This window comes from Euprymna scolopes, chromosome 30, assembly GCF_053919585.1.
Source record: "Euprymna scolopes isolate OS-2025 chromosome 30, ASM5391958v1, whole genome shotgun sequence".
Taxonomy (NCBI): Eukaryota; Metazoa; Mollusca; class Cephalopoda; order Sepiida; family Sepiolidae; genus Euprymna; species Euprymna scolopes.
In genome coordinates, this window is record NC_136511.1 from 35,878,796 (window position 1) to 35,906,728 (window position 27,933).

Sequence of the window (27,933 nt, forward strand, 5' to 3'; positions counted from 1 at the left end):
AATCTTAGAAATGGTTAATTCTTAGATCAGGGACACATAATCTAAACCAATGAATCAATACGGCTGATGAAATTAATTGGTTCTCTAGAATAGGATTTTAACAAAACAAGGGCAGATGTTATTTCATACAATTCGATATCGCAAATTAATATTCATCTACTAATAAAGAACTGTTCAATGAGGCAATGCAATTTGCCTCTCTCTTTACCGACATTCCCTAGGACGAATTTGATATCATTAAAAAATTCAGAAGCACTGTTCTAATCAGTAGAAATGAACAATCAAAAATCAAGCAGTACCATTTGATATTCCTATGGACCTATGGACTCTGCTGAAATTACGAATTATTGTATATCCTATACAATCTAGCTAAAGATATAGAAGTTGTCAGAATTGGTTTATATAGAGATGACCGTCTTCTAATAAAAATAATACTGGCTGCCCTAAATTTGATAAAGATAACAGTAACCCTTTATGTGTCCACCTCGAATCACCTTAAAGCCATCATTAAACATATATTCAGATCAATTAGTAGAATAATTAGTTCTAACTCCTGATTCAAAGAAATATTCGATAAACAGAAAAAAATACAATAAGGTAGTAGTAAACATATACAGCCTGCAAAGAAAGCACACACACCTAGAAAAACCATAAAATGAATATTATTTTGTTTACCCCTCCCTTCAATCATATGGTTAAAGCCAACATAGGAAAAATTCATAAATCACATTAAGCTACACTTCCCTTCCAACAACATCCTCCACAAAATATGTTATAAAAACAATATTAAATTAAGATACAGCTGCGTCAATATCTTAGACAAAATTTAAACAAAACATAATAATAACATTTTAAATAATAACATAATGTAATCAGGGTAATAAAATAATAAAAACATGTAGTTGTATAGATAAATCTAAATGCCCTCTCAAACAAAACTGTCTAACAGCCAGTTATATATCTAGCTCATATTAGGGCAAAAGAGGACCCTACCACTACCAAATTCTACACAGGTAAAACTAGCAATGCTTTTCAGCACAAATATACTGGCCATAAAAGTTTCTTCCTGGATCCAAATTATAGTGATAAGACATCATTGGTTGTATATTACAAGTTACTAAGAAGAATAACTTAACGCGTATTATTAACTATGAAATCCTAATAATAATTTAAAAAAAAACTTGTCAATCGCTCAATTCCCCTCGTCTTCTTTGCTTAAATGAAAAACTCTTTATCACGAAATTTAAACGTAGGGATGAACTCTTAAATATAAAACCAGAAACATCGATAAATTGTAGGCATTAAAAATCACACTTCCTTTTTCACTTACGAACTACTCCCCCGTTAAATCCTTATCAAACACGCTTTTAAAACTACTCACAATAATATCTCACAGAAATACACCTAATCACCTAAATCTCTAAATTTAATATTTCTTTAATCCACAACTACACCGTCTTTGTCATTACCGCTCGTAAAATCACTCCACACGATCATACCCATCATTTACAAGTAATTTCTCTACATACTCCAAATATTCAACTATGTCCTTCAATCAATCCACTTTAAGGTTGGGACTTGGCATACGCATGTATGTTATATTTCCAATTTATTCTCCCGCAAACTTTGTTAATCATGTTTTACTCGTAATAGAAATATCCAACAAAATTAAACTTATATGTATGCTTGTTGTTGCTCATGCCTGAACACAAATACTAGACAAATGCTTCTGGTACAACTTTACCCAAACAATAAAAAACACAAGTATGAATTAGCCTATAAGCTATAATTATTAACAAATTGTTAACTTTCTGTTCTAATTGAAATTAATAGATTTTGTACTATATAAACGCCTTTTAACCATAAATTCTTAATCGACAACCCTTAGCTGGGACTAGTTTTAACATCTCACAATCACCAGGTACATCATAAATTTAAACACCGTTATATATAAACTTAAAGACTAACTCTGTAATATATTTATTTAAATCTACTTCTAATGATATATATATATATGTATATATATATATATATATATATATATATATATATATTTCTGTAGAAATTCTTATTTAAGACACTAAATGTAATTACAGAGCAATATAGAGAATAAATGACACCTCGTCAGGTCCAACATTCACGAAATCCAAAACTACACTTTTCCTGGGTAAAACAAGCATAAATAAATAGAAAATTAAAAAAGGCTAAATTTAACCATCATAAGTTTATAAATGATATATATCCTGAATTTTGCAATTACTATCATTAAAAAAGTATTTAATAAATTTACTAATACACAACTTAATGAATCAACATTAAAGGAACAAACGAAAGAGAAATTAATATTGGGAAGGTCCAAAAAAATAAATAAATAAAAAGAATAACCGATTTTGTTTAAGTAAGATAAAACAGAGCTATTAAATGATGCCACCTTCTCTTCTACTTTTCTTAGTCTCTCTTCATTCTTCCCCCTTCCTTCCTTTCTCTTTTTTACGCCTCTAACCCCCCTTCCATCCCTTCAACCGTTCACTGGAAGTGTAATAGAGAGAGGGAGAGGTGCGAATGAACTGGAAATCCGGGCCATCAAAATGCAACCTGGAATTGGATGACCTGGTCCTATGACGCAAGTCGGTTTATGGGTCAGACTGTTGAATGGAGCAAAGTTCGGATGAACTTAAACCCTAACCGACAAAAATGAAACCCAGGAATAAGATGACGTAATTCGGCCGCAAGTAAGACCAACAGCAAACATCGACAGGGTCAGAATGTGGGTCGATGACGTAAATTGGTTAACGGGAAAATTCATAAAAAGAAATGATAAACAAGAGTCAAGTCAGTCAGAGTGTGACAGCAGAAAAGGGGAGGACAGACGACGCTCAACTGCCTGTCACGGTCGCAACCACACCCTCTCCACCTACACTATCTCCACCACCACCTCTACCGCCGATTATGTGTATATGAATGTTTATTAAATAAACAAAATTGTTTTATAACAAAGCGTCTCGTTATTCATTGATAAATGAACAGCGGTCATTCCATTCACTAAACGACTTACAACAAACATATAAATGTCAAACGAACTATCTCTATATCTATCGAGATATTCAAAAATCTCGGATAGTGAAAATACAGGCTGGGTGCTAATAAAAAAGACGTCACCGCCATACCAACCAGTATATAACAGAAGCCCAGACAACATTCAACAGACCCGGGTAAATTCCTAACCTCTTCTAAGATATAACCATATTAAATTGAAATAAACTTTTAAAAAAAGGGAATTTTATGACCCATTGACCTTTGAAAGTCTCAGACATGGACGAACGAGCCTCTCGCTTGTTAAAGATAACATCTGTATATCCCTAGATTTAGAACCTAATCCCCTCAACCCACAAACTCTAACCCCTAACACCAACACGAAAATGAATAAAGTCACCGATAAATAAGTAAAAAAACAGATACGAGAATGAATAAACTAATAAATTCGCACTCAATTCAATCTTGTTCTTCAAACTCATGATAAAAAAGCCTTCTTTTGCTGAGGATAGACTTTCGCTCTTCATTTAGAATTCCGTTTTCGAAAATAAGGGCTGTTGCCTGATGAGGTCTCTAGTACGTAAATTCTAGTAGACCGAAACATGTTCATGAGTGTGGAGCAACAAACTACTGCTTATGTAAAGACAAATGTAACCTGCTGTATGAACCTCTTTATATTTCACTGGTTATTCTACTTTTGGAAAATAGCAACCCCATGTATATATATATATATATATATATATATATATATATATATATATATATATATATATATATATATATTGTGTTGTTGTTAATGATGTTTTTCGTTTTATTATTGCTAATACTTTTAGTTAGAGTACTATATTGATTTTCTACATTCTGCATACTTTTTGATTTTATTAGTCTGAGTATTTACTGTTTTTATCCTCAAAATTACTGTTACAATTGTTCTAATTATTATTTGTCTTACTGTTATTAATGTTATTAATATTATTATTGTTGGTTCATTTATTAAGACTACAAGTAGCAAATAAATAAATAAAGAATAAATTAAAAAGAAAAAGATAAAGAATATGATTGAGGGTGGGTGTAGTGGACAGAGGTGGGAGTACGGGTTGCAAGAAGAAAAAAGTTTGAAATCCCCCTTCCTTCCTTCCTTGCTTCTTCCACCTCCACTTTTTCTTCTCTTTTCACCTTTTCCTTCGTGACATCTGTTCCTTTTCTCCCATATCTCTTTACAGATCTATGCGGAGTTGATAGTGGTGGGGCTTGGATGGGCAGGAGGGATGTGTACCTTTCTGCGACAAATGTGAGTCATATAAAACGCATTTTATAATGAAATGATTCCGATTAATTCTAAAACTTTTTTCGCATAGATATTCTTAAAATTTTTTACAATTTTACACTCCCCTGCTAATTGACCCTATACGCACTAGTATGCTTAGGATTTGAAGCGGATATCGCGTAGGCATACATACACTGTTTCTTTCCAGTCTTTCACTATTTCCATCTCGGCTTTTTAACCCCCATACTTTCTACTTTATCCCATACCTCAATACAGACCCTAATCCACACACCTTTTAGTATTCTTTACATGAAATAAAATCTTATCCCTTGTCCCTATTTCTTAACAACATTTACCGGAACCTCCAGGAGACATAGATGACCTGATATTTTCATTACAAATTCTGCCTTCGTATAAGCTGTATCGCCTGAAGAGATCTCTAGTTAATAAATCTAGCTGGTCGAAATATAAAAAGCTGGCTAATATAAAAAGATTTATTTATTTATTCAATAAGAGTGATACATCAATTAGGGGTATAGGGTAAGTATGAACTTTTTATAGCATGGTATTACGAAACCTAATGCTTCTCATCAGAAGAGGAGAGAAGATGCTAGGTGACATAATAGAATGCGGCGTCTAGCGATAATTACATTAGCAGCGAAATAATTGTGCAGTGAGGGATAAAATATTGAGGCCATTTGGGGGTGGGAGAACTAAATTTATCTCCGTGGTATAAGAGGAGTATGGATTTTATTATATAACTAGCGTGGGTGTCCGGCATTGCCCGGGTGTTTGGAGCTGTGTGTTGAGCAAAATAAAGAGTAGTAGTAGGCAGGCAGACAGGCTCGAACCCGTATCGCCAAGGAGGAAAAGAAAGTGAAAAGAAAAACGTGACGTCTTTGTTATTGCGCCCGTCGCCAAACCGGAAGTGACGTAGATTTCAATTAAGGCTAGATCATCGGAAAGTGGCGATTACTTTCGGAAATATCCCTGTAGAATAGTGCCCAGTTGACGGTGAAGAAATTAATATTTTTGTCTGAAGGGTCGAGCTTCGAAATGATATCAATCTCGTGAACATCCGTCGCATCTGTCGAAATATTTAGGCATATTTACATGCATACATACATTTAAACAGAGAGGTGAAATTTATATTATAGATTAGCCTGGGCGCCCAGGTGTTTGTAGGTGTGTGTTGATCAAAACAAAAAAGTGGTAGTAAGCAGGTGGGCTCGAACCCGTACCGCCAAGGAGGAAAAGAACGTGAAAGAAAAACGTGACGTCTTTGCTATTTCGCCTATCGCCAAACCGGAAGTGAGGTAGGTTTTAATTAAGGTTAGATAATCGAAATAATGGGATGAATTCCGGAAATATCGGTGATAAAAGCGATCTTTCCCTGTAGAAAGTGCCCAGTTGAGGGTGAAAGAATTAACGTTTTTGGCCATTTTTTTATATTGGTCGTCCGAAGGGTCGAGCTTCGAGATGATACCAATATCGTAAACATCCATCGGCTCTGTCGAAATTTTTTGGCAGACATGCAAACATACATACATAATACATGCATGTAAACAGGCAGGTGAGATTTATATTATAGACTAGCAAGGGGGTCCGACATTGCAAAGCAGTGAATGATCACCAACGAATGTTTCACACTCTCATATTTTTATTGTCATTGAAATCGGTAAAATTTTAACCAGGGTGGATATTATTTTTTTGTGTAACACCGGTAAGACTTCCGCTAAGCAGAAAGTGGAAGGCGAAAAGAAACTGTTTTAGTAAAAAATAACTGAACAGTGTCTTTAAATTGTTTCAAAAAATCGGTTGAATCAACGGCTGGATCAGCGGAGATCGTCGACAGTCAGACGAAATCTATAGAAGATTAAAAATAATTGATAACAATTGATACATCTCTATCTCTTCTATTATTTAAAAGGAACTTTGTGTGCGTGAGAGAGAGAGAGAAAGAAAGTCTTCGTTTTCTATGAACTCCTAAACGGTTCAGCTGATTTTTTTCACGGTAATGGAATTTATGTCCCAAGCAGTGTTCTTAGATAGGTTTTGTATTGGAATTTATTCGATAATTTGTGTTAATCGATAGTTGACAAATCCGATAAAAGAAGTAACAGGCTATTTTGACTAAAGTTAACGCTTTATACAAACTAACATCATAAGTCCATTTGAGAACTTATTATTACTGCAGAAGCAGAAAGACTAGGCTTATAAAATAGGTAGGCGTTTGAATTGAATGTTTCTATCTAGAGTAAAATTGAACTGTGATACTTAGCTTTTGCATTTTAAACTTAAATTCAAGCTATTATATAAAATACTTTATCAAATCAATAGTAGGTTCTCTACAGTGCAATGTAAACTAGAATGTATTGTGAACTAAACCACTGCTGAGAGGCATGTGAAGCTTATAGAAGGAAAAACAATTTCATGCACACAAAAGAAAACAACTCAGTGCTTTAGCCTACTTGATTAATTTCAAGAAATAATGATATACAAATATTTAATTATGTACAATTGTCTTACAGTTCAATAGTCGATTGTCAGACTCCACTGAGTCTATAAGTAGATTTCACTTCTCTCTTCGATATAACTGTGAGGTCGGTGTGGGAAGAGGGGAGTGTGTGTGGCGATTCTTTACAAGTTGCTCTGTCTCAAACTCTAAACAACTAACTCCAAAACTAACTGTCGTTTTCGACTTTGCGCTCTGTTGATATACTCAGGGGAAACCGGGGTTGTTCCCTAGACCAATCATACCCAACAATGTCACCCCAGGGAGGTCCCCCCGCGAGTGCACCTGTGGATCGGCAAACGTTCTCATGGCTCTGTAAGGTCATCCCCGTGACCCCCTGGGTCGACGCATTGCATTTGAATTATAAACATCCTCAGTCTAGAACCTGGAGACATTACCGGTTTTGGAGCACAAATTTCAAAAAATGACATCGTTGTCGATTTTCATAAAAATGAAAATCACAAACCTAATCTTTTCTCTCAGCAGAGTTTTTCGCTGTCGCCCGGGCACACCGATGATAATTAAAGAATAAAAGAATCATATCTGCCCGGCTTTCTTCAGTATTTTGGGAGTCTCAGACTCCCCTCGAGTGGGAAGTTTAACCGCTCCCTGGGACAGTCACGTCATACATTTATATTTTGTAAACTTGTCTCGTCGTCGTCCTAAATGTGTTTTGTTTATCATCTTGTATAACTGCTAAAAGTATTGTGTTCCCCTCCGCCATTATCATAAGTGAAGTATCTCCTTTCTATCTGCGTTAATAAAAACTTTTGCATAAATGCCTCAGCACCGTATTAATAAGGTGAGGTCACCAAGAATCGACATAGTCATTGTCGTAATGTAAACAGTGTCATTATCATCCTCTGTTCTGGGTCCCTGTTATATGCTGTCTCAATATGTACCCCGCGATAAAACAGACCCTTTAAACATCTACATCTGCTTTTGAGCCTCTGTTCGTCAGTCTGTTAATCAAATTATTTCTCCATCTCCTCCAAGCCACGATTTGCCTTCGACTATGAAACTAACTGTCTTCGGTTAAACTGTCGTCAACCGTCACAAGCTCAAGACCGTCCGTAAATCGTTCCTACTGTAGTAAAACTCATCATCAATCCTAAAAAAATGAATAAATATATATATCCCGGGTCCTTTTGTTCGCCACACTCTGACTAACTGCCCCATCTATTATTTGTTCCAGTGAACAACTTCTTGTCTATTTTTTTTGTCGGTAAACTCATTTCTTTTATCTTAGTTTACCGGTAAACTTATTTCCGCGTGTCGTTTGTCACACTTCTTTTTTCCCTTTCCTTTTTCTGCTCCTTTTTGTCCCTTACTTTTGGACGTTCTTATTTTAAAAATAAATACATAATTGTTATAATTCTTTTTGTATCCTTTGCAAATGATTCAAATTTTAGTATGTAATTATGGATGATAACGACTACCAGTTGTAAAAAATTCAGCTTTCCACAATTGTTATTTCTAACAAATATTAGGTTTTAAAATTTCGTCCCTTAGTTTTCGATGCTATTGTAGAGTTGGATGAGAGATATCTAAGAGATGTGTGCTTTGTTCAGTTAATTATAAATTACGACTAATTAGGGTAATTAAAACAGAATTTCTCAATCGTATATTTTAACCTGTATCTTTTTCGTGTTGATATATCTATGTAATTTTAAAACACTGTGGGCCTTAGATTCATCTTATCTTCGACAATCAGGCGATTCCATCTTTTAAAAAAAGAGATGACAGGTGAAAATAAATAATAATTATATATATATATATACATATATATATATATATATATATATATATATATATATATATATATATATATAGAGAGAGAGAGAGAGAGAGAGAGAGAGAGAGAGGGGCTTGGCTCAGCAGCTAAGAAATAACGGTGGAGAATTGTATGTTTTGGTTTTGGTTCCGGTTCTAGCTAGTAGCACTGAAATCATATATATATATATATATATATATATATATATATATATATATATATATATGTATATATATATATATATATATATATATATATATATATAAGTTTTGCTCTCACTGCCATATATTAGGTTCATTATAATAATCGATACAGAATTGTCTCTATAATAATAATAATAATAATAATAATAATTACGTAATCTGCATGAATTAAAAAATCATACCTAAACGTATCTTACTACCGGGCAACGCCGAGCGGCCTGCTAGTATATATGGTTGCTGAAAATATAAGCCCACTGGCGGCGGGAATAACAAGAAATCTGATTTCTTAGCTAACTAAACACCGTTTGTTTGTGTGTGTGTGTGTGTATATATATATATATATATATATATATATATATATATATATATATATATATATATATATATATATATATATATATATATATAGGTAACACGAATTCCATGCATTTTAGCCTGACAACTCCTAACGGGAATGAAACGTGAACGATTCTATGTTGCACAATTCTTCCCAACGTTGAGTCAGGGTCTTTGCTGTGGCCGACATAAGATATAGAACCATGGCTTCGTTCTCAACGGACGAAAGGCAACATTTCCTGTTCATCTTTCTGCTCCTAGAAACAGCCTGCTAGAGGAGGTCGTGATCGTGCCTACTCTATCTAAGTTTGATTTACCTTTTTGGAAGATATTCGGTCGATATATAAGACTAGCTGGACGTGCTGCGTTGCCCGGTCGTACAATTTAGATTGCGTATGTATTTTTAGAGAATCAATCCTCTGTTGATTATTATATATTACGAGGAATAATTTTCATAGCGAACTAATTCGCAAAAATAAATAAATAGATAAATAAAACATAATGATAATGTCTTTCATCAAATTCCGTCTGCGTTTGTTTACAATATTACGTCAACTGATATTTGGGTTTGGCGATGAATACCCTGGAAAAGTAACTTCTGATTAATGTTTAACTTTAAAATATGCAAATCATTTGCGGCGATTTTAAATGGGCGTCTTCTTTTATCGTAGATTGAACTCCTTAGAAAGAATGGAATAAAATGGTGAGATACTCCCAGGCCTGAACAAGGGATTATTCGATCTGTAGTCGAATGATCTACCATTGAGCTACATCTCAAGATGGCTATATCTGGTTCTTTTTTAAGAAGAAATGATTTGCTGAAATTTTATCATTTCCCTTGTAAAAATTCTGTTTTCTTAATCTATAAGAGAAAAAAGACTATTTTTAAGATCAGATTATTTCAATTTCCGAAAACGAATTGTTGAGATGTTATTATTTCCCTTGGTCGGTGTAGCGTAAAATATTCCCCTGTAAAAATTCTTCTTTTTTTATCTATTAGACAGAAAAGCTATTCTTAAGATCGGATTTTTTCGATTTTTGATGTTTGTCGGACGAATTTCTGTGCCAAACATATATAAGCCAGACATAAATTAGCTTTGTGTGAAATTTACGAAAGATAGGCCCAGCCGTTTCGGAACCTATGAGGAAGGAATTCTCACACACACAGAGTGAATGTTTTATATTACTGTGGAGATGCAATACCATTTTATCTTTTTACGTGGCTTGCTCTACTCTGCTGTTGTCCGCCAACAAGTCTTTACTAGTTTGGTTATTTTTTAAACTTCGTTTTACGAATTCGATTTGACCTCCACTTTCCACGAACTGGTTGCAAACGCGTTGGATACCATAGATTATTCTCTGTGTGCGTGGCACGTGTTTGTGCTCTCGAATCAACGAACCGTTCTAAAAAAATAAAAAGGATACGGTTTGTTAACATATAACATATACGTTTATTGAACGTGTGTCGGTGACAGGGGAGACATTAAAGGAAGTTTAATTCACGTAAACATAAATATACATCCCAAAGAAACATGCCAACAGCTTTTATAGATTTGCTTGGTTTAATGATTTTTTTTAGTTTTGTTTTTAAAGACAAACAAAAAAAATGGCACTTTTATTTCCTTTTAATATTTTCGTCGCTATCTTTTATTTATTATTCCCCATTGATTTTTGCCACGCAACAACGGATCTATTAATATAATTATTTGTAGCGAATCAAAGTTTCTTTCTCGTAAATCGGAAGTGACTATCTCCAGTTAAACTCCTATGTTAAGGAGTGTAAAAGTAGGCGGTTGGGGGTCAGCAAAGGGATGACTTTTTTTTAGTAAAATAAGTTTCATCGAATGGCTTTCGTCTTGCCGGCGTGACAGCAGAAATTAAAACTGAAACCACAACATTGAAGGTAGGTTTTCTTATCTTATATTTATCTTTCTCAATGGCGTAGCCAGGAAGATCTGGGAGGGAGTCCAAACTTTCGCAGCAAACATTTTACAAAAAATAACGTTTTGTTCGTTTCACTGTAGTTTTGTATCGTTCGTTTTTTATTATAATTAGTTTTTTATTATAATTAGTTTTTTTATTATAATTAGTTTTTATTATAATTAGTTTTTATTATAATTAGTTTTTATTATAATTAGTTTTTTTATTATAATTAGTTTTTATTATAATTAGTTTTTATTATAATTAGTTTTTTATTATAATTAGTTTTTATTATAATTAGTTTTTATTATAATTAGTTTTTTATTATAATTAGTTTTTATTATAATTAGTTTTTTATTATAATTAGTTTTTTATTATAATTAGTTTTTTTTATAATTAGTTTTTATTATAATTAGTTTTTTATTATAATTAGTTTTTTATTATAATTAGTTTTTATTATAATTAGTTTTTTATTATAATTAGTGTTTATTATAATTAGTTTTTTATTATAATTAGTTTTTATTATAATTAGTTTTTTATTATAATTAGTTTTTTATTATAGTTAGATTTTATTATAATTAGTTTTTTATTATAATTAGTTTTTTATTATAATTAGTTTTTATTATAATTAGTTTTTTATTATAATTAGTTTTAATTATAATTAGTTTTTTATTATAATTAGTTTTTATTATAATTAGTTTTTTATTATAATTAGTTTTTATTATAATTAGTTTTTTTATTATAATTAGTTTTTTATATTAATTAGTTTTTATTATAATTAGTTTTTATTATAATTAGTTTTTATTATAATTAGTTTTTATTATAATTAGTTTTTATTATAATTAGTTTTTTTATTATAATTAGTTATTATTATAATTAGTTTTTTATTATAATTAGTTTTTATTATAATTAGTTTTTTATTATAATTAGTTTTTTTATTATAATTAGTTTTTATTATAATTAATTTTCTATTATAATTAGTTTTTTATTATAATTAGATTTTATTATAATTAGTGTTTTATTATAATTAGTTTTTATTATAATTAGTTTTTTATTATAATTAGTTTTTTTTTATTATAATTAGTTTTTTATTATAATTATTTTTATTATAATTAGTTTTTTATTTTAATTAGTTTTTATTATAATTAGTTTTTTTATTATAATTAGTTTTTATTATAATTAGTTTTTATTATAATTAGTTTTTATTATAATTAGTTTTTTATTATAATTAGTTTTTTTATTATAATTAGTTTTTTTATTATAATTAGATTTTATTATAATTAGTTTTTTATTATAATTATTTTTTATTATAATTAGTTTTTTATTATAATTAGTTTTTTATTATAATTAGATTTTATTATAATTAATTTTCTATTATAATTAGTTTTTTATTATAATTAGATTTTATTATAATTAGTGTTTTATTATAATTTGTTTTTATTATAATTAGTTTTTTATTATAATTAGTTTTTTTATTATAATTAGTTTTTTATTATAATTAGTTTTTTATTATAATTAGTTTTTTATTTTAATTAGTTTTTATTATAATTAGTTTTTTTATTATAATTAGTTTTTATTATAATTAGTTTTTATTATAATTAGTTTTTATTATAATTAGTTTTTTATTATAATTTGTTTTTTTATTATAATTAGTTTTTTATTATAATTAGATTTTATTATAATTAGTTTTTTATTATAATTATTATAATTATTTTTTATTATAATTAGTTTTTTATTATAATTAGTTTTTTATTATAATTAGATTTTATTATAATTAGTTTTTTATTATAATTAGTTTTTATTATAATTAGGGCAACCTAAAAATTTGCAATCAATGCGCATTGAATGTTTTTAACGTGAAATTTAAATATTTTAATTGATTTATGAAGTTTTGCATATAATTACTTTGTCAAATTTATAAATCTGCTCAATAAAAGCAATTTTGGGGTTACTCTAATGATAACTGTTCATGTTTCATGGTAGTTTTTTTATCAACCCTTGTCGATGTAACATAAAATATTCCCCCTGTAAAAATTATTTTTTTAATCTATAAGAGAAAAATACTATTTTTAAGATCAGATTTTTTCGATTTCTCAAAATGAGTTGCTGAAGAACGGAGAATTAAAGGCCAAACACCCTAGTGTTTTGATGTGATGTTTTGAATATTATAAACTAGTTATGACCAAAGTTTCATTTCATTCGGACAAAACACTAAGAAACGGGGCCTAATTAGAGGTGGGGTCTGTTTTTTGGGAGGGGGGCAACCTGTATTTGCCGCATTCTGCTTGTAATTCAATAATTATAGATGTAGGAAGCAAATCGAAAAATGAACGAAACGAAACGAAAAAGTTTCGTTTCGTTTCCGTGCAAAAAACTAATATAAATTAGTAAATATTTTGAATGAAACGAAACGAATCCCACCCTCCAAAATTCTATCTATTTATAGGCAGGTAAACTGAGGTGTTATTTTGTAAATGACAGGCAAAATCGCTTCGCAAACAGTAAATAATTCCCCCATTAGCAGGAAAATTATTTACAATTCAAGCCATTTTATATAAAAACTAGTCTGTGTGCCCAGCGTTGCCCGGGTGTTTGTAGGTGTGTGTTCAGCAAAAAAATAAAAAAAAGTTGCAGCTCGAACACGTGATCTGTTTGGTGAACATATCACGAGAGCTCTATGTACCAGTGTATTAATGTGGACGACCTTACGTGATTTGGGTACAAAAGACGACCAGTTCACATATAAGGCAAAAGGCAGTGAAAGTAGGCTTCCTATTAATGATAGTGAGAAAGCTCCCCCTCTCTGTAACGTTCAACAAGAACATCTAAGAATATATATATATATATACTTGTATGTATATATGCATATAAATATGTTTATATATGTGTATACATATGAATATATATATGTATATATATATAAAGTAGAAGCGTTTGTGCGTGTGTACAACTCCCAATGACCAAAGAAATATAACGGCAATATGTATGTACACCTCTCCTGGTCAAGAAATAGTAACGCCCATGATTGGATGCTTCTGTCAAAGAGACATCATATTTTATAATTAACTTCTATATATAGCATTTTGCAAACCACACATTGATTGAGTTACGGTCATTAGCATATCGCATTAAATTAAATCTATTTAAATAATTAGCTCGATGATATTACTTATTCAACATAATAGTTTCGTTTCGACTATACTAATTAGAAAAAAATAATTATTTAGTTTATTTTCATTTCAATTTACATTTGATTTAACTTATTTTATCTGAAATCTGAAACCGTTTAATTTTCAAACAAGAAAACCAAAGGGGAAATAACTGTGATAGTTTAATTGAAAAATTGTTTTAAAAGGAGCAGGTTATTAAATATTTTCTATAATAGATTTGTTTTCATTTTCGAAATATTCTTCTGAGCTGAATTATTATTTTTATTTTAATTTGAGCGGAATTTTTTTTTCGCTTATTCTTAATTTTTAAGTAACCTTTTTATTTGTTAGAGAAACATAATTAAAACTAATGTCCTCATTTATTTACATTCCGATGAGGGCAGAGTAAGTCAGACACAGGGCAAATTTTCCATGTAAGCAAAATCCACCATCCCATACATTATCTGCTCCTTTTTTCTTTATAAAATGTAATAGATGTTGTCAATGATGCATTATAATAGTTATACCATAGCAAGCGTGTTTAATTGCCTGCGAAACAGATTTTCTTTATAATTTATTTAAGATATTCAATTAAAAATGGTCAATTTTTACAACGGGATCCACCCCTACTTTTTTGGAGCCTAATACATTTAAATAGTCTTTATAAATAATATGAAAGAAGAAATTTTGAAAATTAATATTTTAGCGTGGGGATCACTTTTCTATATAAATTTATCGTAAAATAAGCACCCAATTTTTGGCAAAAAAACGTTCAATGAGACACATCATATCTAGCATTTTTTCAAGTTTGACGATCAAGAGTGGGGAGCAAAAAATTACAGTACAATTTATGTTTTTGTGTGGTGGGGGGGGGGCGAGAATTACATTTGAAATATAAAATAACTATAAATTTAATTAATTTATGAGACAATTCTGTACTTTCACCTAACAATTTTATAAACAGAACTAATCCCAAAGTATGACAAATTAATTTAGGAGGGGAGAGATTACATTAGAAATATAAAATTACGAAAAATGTAATTTAATTATATATATACACACAGACGTTCAGCTTTATATTATAGATAATATATATAACGCTGAACGTCTTTGTATGTGTCTGGTCATGAATAGGCTCCTATATGGTTGACTATTATAGAAAACTGATCACATATAATGATAGATGTATCGAGACACAGGAATGCGTATGTTTGATCTGGCATAATGATGATTCATTAAAATTGTGGGGTCTTCGTACGCGCCTGGTCCACAAAGTATGGAAATAAAAAATTTTAAAAATAAAAAAAGGGTTTTTGATATAGATGTGCATAATAAAACATTGATAATATGTTTTAACTTAAATAGGGATGGTATAATAAAATTGTGGGGTCTGCGTTCGTGCCTGGCCTCCATAGAATGGAAATAGGCACAAACTTTAATAAAGACTTTTCATATCCATCTGCGTAAGTATACTTTGTATAATGCCAGCGGAGGGCTGCACCCTTGCTTTCTTTGGAGATGGTGAGTCGCCCTAAACTCTAGACCCAAAACTGAAGAGCCAGTGCTCAAAACAACGAGATATTATAAAAAGGCTGACTGGAAAGCCATCAGAAATCTTATCAAAGATGCTCCATGGGGAAATATTTTTTATCTTCCTGCTGAACAGTGCACAAATGAGACTACTGAATGGTTCAAATCAGCAATTGAAGCACATGCTCCCAGGCGGAAATTTTATAGCAAGCCCCACTCTCCCCAATGGTTTACTTCTACTTGCGCAAGTGCCATTGCTCAAAAGCAGCATGCATACCGCAGATTTAACCGACATAAGTCCAGTTCAAACAGACAGAAGTATATAGAAGCTAGAAGTAAAGAGAAAATTTACTGAAACCACTAAAAAACGCATCGAAGCACAAAAATTAGGAACTCGTGACTTCTGGAAAATCTACAACAGTGTAGTAAATAATGGGCAATCAACAATTCCCCCACTAACGAACAATCACAAGGTTGTTTTCTCAGGAACAGACAAGGCTAATATGCTTGCCAGCCGGTTTGCCTCCAACTCCACACTGGACCCTGCTAACCACCCCCTATCTGATTTTCCTTTGCGGACAGACGCCACGCTTGACGATCTAAAAATCACCCCTGCTCAGGTGCATGCTATCATAAAAAAACCTTGACAGCTCAAAAGCATGTGGACCTGATCTCATTCCAGCTGTGCTATTAAAAAAGTGCTCAGCCAAAGTAGCTCCAATTCTCTCCAAACTCTACAACAAATGCCTTAATGAATCATGCTTTCCGGGCTGTTGGAAACCTGCTTCTGTGGTACCAGTATTCAAGAATTCTGGCGAAAGAACTGACCCATCAAATTATCGCCCCATTAGCCTCCTCCCACTTTTCGCCAAAATATTTGAGACCATAATAAACCATGCTCTAGTCCGTCACCTTACAGATGCTAAACTTCTGACTGACAAACAATATGAATTTAGACAAGTCCGTTCCACCGCAGACATCCTCACTGTAATCTTTGAACGTATATACCATTCACTTGACAAAGCGGGGGAGGGCAGAGCGGTAACTCTAGATATATCTAAGGCTTTTAACAGGGTATGGCATGAGGGTCTCCTCAGGAAAATTAAATCATACGGTATCACTGGTAGAATGCTCAACATAATTAAATCCTTCTTAGATAAGAGAAAAATCCAGGTTGTCCTCGACAGTCGTACATCTAAACAATATGATATAAATGCGGGAGTGCCTCAGGGGTCTATCCTTGGACCTCTATTGTTCCTAATATTTATTAATGACCTCCCCGACTAAACTGCCTCTGAGATGGGTATATATGCTGATGACACCACACTCTATAACAAGCATGACAGGAAAACAAATGAACACAACTAAAGAAATCGCAGAAACACTAGAGGATGACGTCAAATCTGCAGTGGAATGGGGACAAAAATGGATGGTCACATTCAATGCTGCCAAGACTAAACTGGTTTCCTTCAATAATTACAAGAAACTTTCTCTGCCACCAATAGCAATGGCCAGTGACTCCCTATCTGAGAGTACATCTTTCAAACTGCTTGGCCTAACGTTCACAGGAAACATGAGTTGGAACAATTACATTGAAAACATTGCCAGGGCCGCTGCGAAGAAAGTAGGCTCTCTCTACCGTGCTAGAAAGCTATTAACACCTGAAAGTAGTTTCCTGTACCTCTATAAGGCCACCATTCGCCCATGTATGGAGTATTGCTGTCACATTTGGACTGGTGCATCTGCTGCTAGTCTCTCGCTCCTAGACAACGTTCCTAGATAGGTCCTGAACTGGCATCTAAGCTTCAGTCTCTGTCCCATCGACGAAACTTTGCATCCCTCTGCCTGTTCTACAAGTATTTTAATCATGAATGCTCTGACGAACTGCAGACACTTGTGCCCCCACGACGTAGACACCCTCGACAACCCCGACAGGCAGCTAAATCCCACGCCCACGCAGTAGAGATCCCTAGATGTAAAAGATCTTTCTACCCCAGTAGTTTCTTCCCCAGAACCGCTAGACTCTGGAATTTCATTTCAGGTCCCTGCTTCTCCAACTGTACTGGCATGCAAAAGTTCAAGTGTTACGTGAACCGACATCTTGCTGCCCAAATCCCTACATAATGTCCCAGCAGTTGCTGCCCCTGATAGTAGCCCCCTACACAAAAGTGGAAATGTGCCTTGTTTCGGATGAAAATGTAATAAAAAAGTGCTTCCACTGTATTCACTAGGCTTTGGTCTCTGGATCATAGTGATAGACCCAGGTTTCATCCTGTGTAATCAGTCTTTTGAAAAATTTTGACTCCTCTTCTTGGCGCATCTCCAAATCCATCCTCAAGCACTCGATGTGTTCTCGCTTCTGGAATGGTGTGAGCAACCTGGGAATTCATCTGGCAGACACCTTATGCATATGCAAATGGTCATGAATGATAGTTTCCACAGACTCAGTACTAATCTTGACATCTTGGGCTATTTGGCGAATAGTAATGCGCCGATCTTCCAAAATGGACAGATGACTCATCAATGGAAGAAGGGAGGCGACAAGGTCTGGGAGCTGTTTCCACAAACTTCCGGCCATGTTTGAATTCACGATGCCAGCGTTTTACAAGTTCATATAATGTGGCATTATCACCATAAGTTTCTTTCATTTCATCAAAAGTCTCCTGTGGTGTGCGTCCTTTCAAATACAAAAACCTGATCACTACTCGACATTCAACAGGCTCCATTTTACACCTGACTCAGTTCAAACACCTGTAAAACAGAAACCACAATTAGTTCAGGGCTGTAATTTGCCACATAACCCGTAGAGATATAAATCATTGCACGTGCAAAATTTCAGCTAGATCAGACAACTTGTGTATATATGTGTACATATTTGTTATATATTTGTGTTTATTTATGTATATATATATTAGTGCATATACATGTATATATGTGTGCATACATATCTGTATATATATCTTTGTTTATATATATATATATATATGTGTGTGTATACATATGTGTTTATATATGTATATATGTGTGTGAGTGTATGTATATGCATAATTATTTGAGTATATATATATGTATATATATTATGTATATGTAGAAATATATGTATATGTATGCATATCTATATAATACTAAAAGTCTATGGGTCTTGTATGTTTGCAATCAGATTTCCGGTTTTCAACATCCGGTTGCGCATGCGTAAATAGCAACGTCTTCAATCCGTTATTCCAATTCCGGAATTTTTATATCGCTTTTAATACAAACAATTTCATTTAATTTGATCAAATAGTTTTTTGTTTTTTTTCAACACTCCTACTCCCTCTGTTTTCGTTACGTACGCGAGAAATCTTTAATTCATGTCATTATAAATAAATAATTTTATAAAATCAACCGTAGTTTTTTTGTTTTTTTTTTACGGCTAAAAATATTCAACTTCGTGAAGTCTGTCGCAGTTTCAAAGAAAACACCTCTCACTTTCACTCTCATAGATTTCAACACTCCTACTCCCTCTGTTTTCGTTACGTACGCGAGAAATAGTTACGTGTATGTGTGAGAGAGAGAAAAAGGTAACCGATGTAAAACTGGATAGAGTTATCCCCCTTAACTAATGCAGACCTTTTTACTAGAGGGCGTTATTACAAAAATATTTCTTTTTCTTCTTCCCATGTTTTTTAAAGTCGTCTGCTTACATTTCCAAACGGAAAGCTGAATCGGTAAATGCACACATTTCTATTACATTAAATAGTGTTTTCCTTTACACAATGGGTACTGAATGTTTGCTTAAATTAAATGAAAAAAGTTACATTTTATTTTCATTTTCTATTTAAAAAGCCATTATTAACATGTGGAGAGTGTTTTTTTTATTATTCTGTACTTTCAACTAACAATTTCATTTAAAAGATGATATATCAAAATTTGAATTTAACTATAATAAGGATTATGATACCTGTTCAGTGCATAAGTATGACCAACCACTTATAATTCAGTGACTGTAATTTAAAAAAAAATAACAATTATAATAAACAGAACGACTCATAGAAATCTATCTATATTCTTTTTTCATTTTAATATACTTTCATAGAAATGCTTCTGTTATGTAAAAAAAAACTATTTTCTTTATGCCACAAGTGTCACGCTCATACATGAATTCCATAGCTAATATAACGTACTGACCCAACGGGTTACGGGTGGTCTAGTATAATACTAAAAGTCTATGGATCTTGTATGTTTGCAATCAGATTTCCGGTTTTCAACATCCGGTTGCGCATGCGTAAATAGCAGCGTCTTCAATCCGTTATTCCAATTCCGGAATTTTTATATCGCTTTTAATACAAACAATTTCGTTTAATTTGATCAAATAGTTATTTATATATACAAATAATACATAGATTCATAGATAATTATAATATATATTATAAAATCTATTTATCTATGAATCTATTATTAATATGAAATATTACCCTATACAATTTATGGAAAGAAAACACCTCTCACTTTCCCTCTAATAGATTTCAACACTCCTACTCCCTCTGTTTTCGTTACGTACGCGAGAAATAGTTACGTGTATGTGTGAGAGAGAGAAAAAGGTAGCGACGTAAAACTGGATAGAGATATCCCCCTTAACTAATGCAGACCTTTTTACTAGAGGGCGTTATTACAAAAAAATTTCTTTTTCTTCTTCCCATGTTTTTTAAAGTCGTCTGCTTACATTTCTGCTTACATTTCCAAACGGCAAGCTGAATCGGTAAATGCACACATTTCTATTACATTAAATAGTGTTTTCCTTTACACAATGGGTACTGAATGTTTGCTTAAATTAAATGAAAAAAGTTACATTTTATTTTCATTTTCTATTTAAAAAGCCATTATTAACATGTGGAGAGTGTTTTTTTTATTATTCTGTACTTTCAACTAACAATTTCATTTAAAAGATGATATATCAAAATTTGAATTTAACTATAATAAGGATTATGATACCTGTTCAGTGCATATTTACCTATAATTATGACCAACCACTTATAATTCAATAACTGTAATTTAAAAAAAAATAACAATTATAATAAACAGAACGACTCATAGAAATCTATCTATATTCTTTTTTCATTTTAATATACTTTCATAGAAATGCTTCTGTTATGTAAAAAAAAACTATTTTCTTTATGCCACAAGTGTCACGCTCATACATGAATTCCATAGCTAATATAACGTACTGACCCAACGGGTCACGGGTGGTCTAGTATATATTATATGTATATAAATGTATATGTATGTATATATTTAATTATATATATATATGTATGTATTTATATATGTTGATGTGTATGTATTTATTTACGTATATATATACGTATATATATATTTATATATGTATTATGTGTACATATTTATGTATATATATAAATATATGTGTATATATGTATTAATATATGTATATATCATTATATATGTGTATATATATGTGTATTCATATGTGTATACTTATCTGTGTATAAATATATGTGTATATGTATATATATGTGTATATATAGGTATATATATATGTGTATATATGTCGATATATGTATAAGTATGTATATATGTATATATGTATTCATGTACATATATATATGTATCTATATATATGTGTATATAATATATTCCACAGCCAAACTACGTCGCAGTCCGCAAGAGCCATGACTGTCAACGGGCTCATCAGTGATACACATCCGAACTTAGGATTTTAAACCCGAGCGTCCTGCATGCAAACGCCCCGCACACAAGAAATTCAATTAGCTAACACAGGTCAAGCAAACTACGCCCCCAATCATCTATGTAGATATATGTATGCTTGCATATATATTTATATTTGTATATGTACAGTGCCGGATAAAAACGAGTCCACATTTGTAATTTTTTTCAAAAAGGTAAACTTTTAGCTACCCCTTAATGTAACTGTTTAAACAACCTTATTTGATTCGCCTTAATAGAATAATTCTATACACTTTTAAAAATTAGAATAATTCAATATACTTTTAAAAATTAGAATAATTCAATATACTTTTAAAAATTAGAATAATTCAATATACTTTTAAAAATTAGAATAATTCAATACACTTTTAAACATTAGAATAATTCAGTATATTTTTTTAAAATTAGAGTAATTAAATACATTTTTAAAAATTAGAATAATTCAATACACTTTTAAAAATTAGAATAATTCAATACACTTTTAAAAATTATAATAATTCAATATACTTTTAAAAATTAAAATAATTCAATACACTTTAAAACATTAGAATAATTCAATATACTTTTTAAAATTAGAGTAATTAAATACATTTTTAAAAATTAGAATAATTCAATACACTTTTTAAAATTAGAATAATTCAATAAACTTTTAAAAATTAGAATAATTAAATATACTTTTTAAAATTAGAATAATTCAATACACTTTTAAAAATTAGAATAATTCAATACACTTTTTAAAATTAGAATAATTCAATACATTTTTAAAAATTAGAATAATTCAATAAACTTTTTAAAATTAGAATAATTCAATACACGTTTCAAAATTAGAATAATTCAATATACTTTTAAAAATTAGAATAATTTAATAGACTTTTTAAGAATAAGGATAAATCCATACACTTTTAAAAATTAAAATAATACCATACACGTTTATAAAATTATATTAATTCAATACACTTTTCAAAATTAGAATAATGCAATACACTTTTAAAAATTAGAATAATTCAATAAACTTTTAAAAATTAGAATAATTCAATACACTTTTAAAATTAGAATAATTCAATACACTTTTAAAAATTAGAGTATACTTTAATAATTAGAATAATTCAATACACTTTTAAAAAATTAGAATAATTCAATATACTTTTAAAAATTAGAATAATTCAATACACTTTTAAAAATTAGAATAATTCAATACACTTTTTAAAATTAGAATAATTCAATACACTTTTTAAAATTAGAATAATTCAATATACTTTTTATAATTAGAGTAATTCAATACATTTTTAAAAATTAGAATAATGCAATACACTTTTAAAAATTAGAATAATTCAATACACTTTTCAAAATTAGAATAATTAAATATACTTTTAAAAATTAGAATAATTAAATACACTTTTAAAAATTAGAATAATTAAATACACTTTTAAAAATTAGAATAATTCAATACACTTTTAAAAATTAGAATAATTCAATACACTTTTAAAAATTAGAATAATGCAATACACTTTTAAAAATTAGAATAATTCAATACACTTTTAAAAATTAGAATAATTCAATACACTTTTAAAAATTAGAATAATTCAATACACTTTTAAAAATTAGAATAATTCAATACACTTTTAAAATTAGAATAATTCAATACACTTTTTAAAATTAGAATAATTCAATATACTTTTAAAAATTAGAGTAATTCAATACATTTTTAAAAATTAGAATAATGCAATACACTTTTAAAAATAAGAATAATTCAATACACTTTTAAAAATTAGAATAATTAAATATACTTTTAAAAATTAGAATAATTAAATATACTTTTAAAAATTAGAATAATTAAATACACTTTTAAAAATTAGAATAATTCAATACACTTTTAAAAATTAGAATAATTCAATACACTTTTAAAAATGAGAATAATTCCATACACTTTTCAAAATTAGAATAATTCAATACACTTTTTAAAATTAGAATAATTCAATATACTTTTTATAATTAGAGTAATTCAATACATTTTTAAAAATTAGAATAATGCAATACACTTTTAAAAATTAGAATAATTCAATACACTTTTAAAATTAGAATAATTCAATATACTTTTAAAAATTAGAATAATTAAATATACTTTTAAAAATTAGAATAATTCAATACACTTTTAAAAATTAGAATAATTCAATACACTTTTAAAAATTAGAATAATTCAATACACTTTTAAAAATTAGAATAATTCAATACACTTTTAAAAATTAGAATAATTCAATACACTTTTTAAAATTAGAATAATTCAATATACTTTTTATAATTAGAGTAATTCAATACATTTTTAAAAATTAGAATAATGCAATACACTTTTAAAAATTAGAATAATTCAATACACTTTTAAAAATTAGAATAATTAAATATACTTTTAAAAATTAGAATAATTAAATATACTTTTAAAAATTAGAATAATTCAATACACTTTTAAAAATTAGAATAATTCAATACACTTTTCAAAATTAGAATAATTCAATACACTTTTAAAAATTAGAATAATTCAATACACTTTTCAAAATTAGAATAATTCAATACACTTTTTAAAATTAGAATAATTCAATATACTTTTTATAATTAGAGTAATTCAATACATTTTTAAAAATTAGAATAATGCAATACACTTTTAAAAATTAGAATAATTCAATACACTTTTAAAAATTAGAATAATTAAATATACTTTTAAAAATTAGAATAATTAAATACACTTTTAAAAATTAGAATAATTAAATACACTTTTAAAAATTAGAATAATTAAATATACTTTTAAAAATTAGAATAATTCAATACACTTTTAAAAATTAGAATAATTAAATACACTTTTAAAAATTAGAGTAATTCAATACACTTTTAAAAATTAGAATAATTAAATACACTTTTAAAAATTAGAATAATTCAATAAACTTTTAAAAATTAGAATAATTAAATACACTTTTAAAAATTAGAATAATTCAATACACTTTTAAAAATTAGAATAATTCAATACACTTTTCAAAATTAGAATAATTAAATACACTTTTAAAAATTAGAATAATTCAATACACTTTTAAAAATTAGAATAATTAAATACACTTTTAAAAATTAGAATAATTAAATACACTTTTAAAAATTAGAATAATTAAATATACTTTTTATAATTAGAGTAATTCAATACATTTTTAAAAATTAGAATAATTCAATACACTTTTTAAAATTAGAATAATTAAATACACTTTTAAAAATTAGAATAATTCAATACACTTTTAAAAATTAGAATAATTAAATACACTTTTAAAAATTAGAATAATTAAATACACTTTTAAAAATTAGAATAATTAAATACACTTTTAAAAATAAGAATAATTAAATACACTTTTAAAAATTAGAATAATTAAATATACTTTTTATAATTAGAGTAATTCAATACATTTTTAAAAATTAGAATAATTAAATACACTTTTAAAAATTAGAATAATTAAATACACTTTTAAAAATTAGAATAATTAAATACACTTTTTAAAATTAGAATATTTAAATACACTTTTAAAAATTAGAATAATTAAATACACTTTTAAAAATTAGAATAATTAAATACACTTTTAAAAATTAGAATAATTAAATACACTTTTAAAAATTAGAATAATTAAATACACTTTTAAACATTAGAATAATTAAGTACACTTTTTAAAATTAGAATAATTAAATACACTTTTAAAAATTAGAATAATTAAATACACTTTTAAAAATTAGAATAATTAAATATACTTTTAAAAATTAGAATAATTAAATACACTTTTAAAAATTAGAATAATTAAATACACTTTTAAAAATTAGAATAATTAAATACACTTTTAAAAATTAGAATAATTCAATACACTTTTTAAAATTAGAATAATTAAATACACTTTTGATAAAGATCTGCGTTTACCACATTGTATTTCCCCCGGCGAAAATTATGCCTTTTATTACACCTGTGCACATGGAAAATTATTCTTCATCTTTGGGACAAGAAATACATTCATTTCTGGACCTTTTTTTAAAAATAAATTCCATCGCAGTTTTAAGCAACGTCACTCCAAGGCATCTTTGACAACTGGCACAGATAATGACAACCGCTCGTGATAATTTCCTGATACTATAATCGGTGACGTTAACAGTAAAATAAGACTCAATGGAAAGTGCCTTTTCTTGTCCCATAATTCAAATTATGGCCTAAAATGGCGACGAGGCCGATTTTGATCGTAAGATAGTTTTCTTATATTCTAGAAGAATGTCATGTAGGACCGATGAGGAATTTCGATCCGATCGAGATGGTGGTAGACGTTACAAACTGTGTGGTTCCTGGTGGTCACGGATAAGATTCTCACCTGGCCTTATCACTTGATTGCAAATTGCAATGTTATGATGAATGAACTTGTACATTCATCACCTAAACATTTAATCTCTCCGTTGCATATATTGACAGTGTAAGACTCCAAGAAACAATACCTGTTTTGTATGTGCACCAGAAGCAGAGCTTGATCATTGAATTCTTGGCAAAAATCCATTGAGAATGGTGAAAACTGTGTAGAAAAATATTCTGGAGCACAAAAGGTCGCTCGTTTTAATGGTACTACTCCTGTGTTCGTAGCTCTTCAAATATTTGAGTTAAAAACAGGAGGCTTTACATTTGAAACGATCGTATTATGAAAAAGCGAGCTCTGGGCGCCCAGTTACAGCCATCATTCATCGCTAGCAAAAGTGAATTGAGAATTAGTTATGATTATGTAGAAAAGTAAATTCTGGAGCATAAATGTTTGCTCGTTTTAAAGGTACAACTCTCGTCTTTGCAGCTCTTCAAATTTTTAAGTTTTAAAAAAGAAGCTTTATTTTCGGGACGATACTCGTATGAATAATTATTCTACTTACTGAGCTATTTGGACTTTCTTTTAAATAAAAGTCTTAGGTTTATGCCATGACGCATCATCTTTCTCCACGTTGCAATCTAAAATCACTCGCATATTAAGTAGAATATCTCTCTCTCTCTCTCTCTCGACAAGCATTCTCCCACTTCGTAACAAAATTTTACTTCACACCAATATATTTCTTTTTCATTAAACAATATATGAGGTGACTTAGATACGTTGCCCGACTTTTGGCATTTAAAATTCTCGTAGAGTTTTTAAAATTCAGAATGTTAGTGCTATACATCTTATGAGATGACTGAGTATTTTTTTTAATTTCGGTTACAAATGAACAGCTACAGCTTGAAGATTTGCGTAATGTTTGTTAATGATTATTTGACTAGGATGGGCATCAAGACAGTTTCTCACCCTCCTTGTAGTCCAGACTTGCTCCCTGTGACTTTTGGTTATTCAAGAAAAACCTAACAAAATGTCGCTATTAGACAATTGAGATGTAAAAGGCTGTAACGCGGATCATTGACACACTCCCGCAAAGGGAATTCCTTAGGGTCTTCCAGAAGTTGTTGGAACGGTTCAAGTGTATTGCAGCTGGAGGAGGTTACTTCGAAGGGGACTAGTTTCATGTGCGTATTATCAAAAGTGCCCATACGGAGAAAGTCTGGAAACTTATTGAAGGTACCTGGTAGCAACAGGTATTACAAATGGAACAAATAAAACTATTTTAAAAAAATTAAAAAGAGAATGTAGCAAAAAAAAATACAGACAATATTTGTAAGGTATATATTTAAAAAGAAATAATAATTTTTACATTTCTTTAGGTTGCGGTTTATAACAAATCTAATCATTGAATGTAGGGGAACTCTCCATGAATTCTGGCGATTGTGTAAAATGTGTACTCGCTCACATAAAAAATAATTACGTATCTCAACCCAAACTTACGGAATAAAGTAGAGAAAACTGTAACTGTGTGTCAGCTTTGAAGGAAAACAGAGATTGACGCTTCATACCGATATGTATTTTGTTCAATAATCAATTGTAAAAATTGCAAATGAAGACATAGATGACATTAAAAACGAGGCCAAAAGTGTATATTTCAATTGAAAAGTGGACACAACGAGGAAATAGACAAATTCAAAAAGAGTGAAGTTATAATTACCGTGCGTCTCCCAGAGGAAGAAGGCCTGTTAACTGACAAATGTGTGCAGACAATGTAGGTAAGATTTGTCAAACTGTTACTGTTGATACTATATGAGGGCATTTTTAAAAAGAAAATTAAAACATGTTAAGAAGAAAAGAACACAGTTCGATTAATAATAAACCTGAACTTATATATAAATATTAGCTCTGTAAAATTACGTAATTTTAAAGCAATATACAAAAAACTGATAAAACTGAATTATGAATTTAGGGAACAAACAATTAAAGAAACATATCAAGCACAAACAATTATTGTCCTGCGGGAAAAGATCACAGTGTAGTATCTGTTCTGATGCTATCCTTCACCTTTTACGTTCTCGGTCGGTGGAGGAGAAATCCTTCATGGCTGAGACAATTTTAATTTTATTCCTATTC

At 29.7% G+C, this 27,933-nt stretch overlaps 1 protein-coding gene across 1 annotated transcript in view; it reads left to right on the forward strand.

Moving 5' to 3' along the window:
• The first annotated feature begins 3,022 nt into the window (after nt 1–3,022).
• LOC145254740 (uncharacterized) overlaps nt 3,023–27,933 on the forward strand; it is a 49,078-nt gene continuing 24,167 nt past the window's right edge. Inside the window, exon 1 of the mRNA XM_080113477.1 lies at nt 3,023–3,212. The gene's annotated coding sequence lies outside the window, so the exon portion shown is untranslated. The remainder of the gene's footprint in view (nt 3,213–27,933) is intronic.